Below are 1054 nucleotides of genomic sequence, written 5' to 3' on the forward strand. Positions count from 1 at the left end.
CAAACACATTTTCACTTGTCCTCACACATAATGCTGTCGGTTCTCTACCAACAACAATTTCAGCAGGTACCCGATTTACGACTCCATCTTTTCCCCCCTCAGGTTCGCTCTTTCAAAAGCCATTGCGGAGGCGAAATCACAGCCGATCGCGGGCGTTTCACCAGCCCTGGATACCCACAGAAAACTGGTGGCAAAAACTCTTGTTTCTGGAGATTCAAAGTGAGTATTTAATTAGTGAGAGAAAGCCCGTGGTATTTTCGTAATTGTATTGTTATTAGTATTACTTTCATCAGCATTTATCGAGTGTTTAGTTCCTATTCATCGATTTTGAACAAATTTTATCCATGTAAATGTCTAGAATCAAAGCATCTCATTATATCGACATACATTGTACATTTATATATGCTATCAGAGTTTCTAAACACACCTATATAAATAATTAAAGCTTTTTAATGTGTCTATATACATTGTTAAGGCTTCTTTTTACATTTATATACATAATCATATACATAACATTCATATACAATTTTAAACCTGCTCAGTATATTCATAAACGTTCATACATACATATACATTTCTAAATCTTCTTAATGCATTCATATACAAAATTTATTCATACATCCATTTACATTTTGAAATAATTTTTTATACACTCATGTACATCATTAAAACTTTATGCATCCATATACACGATCAAAGCTTATTAATACGTCCACTTGCATTGCAGACTCCTCCGGGAAGTCACTGGAAACTGCAATGCACGCACTTCCGCATTCGGAAATCCCGAAACTGCATGCGGGACCACCTTGCCATCCGCATCAATGATGCCGACTGGACGAGGTCTGTTCAAAAGCCCGGAACGGTTTTTTTTATGGGGGGGGGGTAGTTTTTGCAGGATGATGTTTGGCATTATTTTGAAAAAAAGAGTGATTTTTACATATGGGTTGTTAATGATTGAATTATGTGAATCATTTGAAACACTTTTCGGATCAACTTTTGAGGATCCCATGAATGATTCTGAATAAACTTTGGAATAAGGTTCAGTCAAATGCAG

This window comes from Penaeus monodon, chromosome 27 (assembly GCF_015228065.2).
Source record: "Penaeus monodon isolate SGIC_2016 chromosome 27, NSTDA_Pmon_1, whole genome shotgun sequence".
In the NCBI taxonomy this organism is placed as follows: domain Eukaryota; kingdom Metazoa; phylum Arthropoda; class Malacostraca; order Decapoda; family Penaeidae; genus Penaeus; species Penaeus monodon.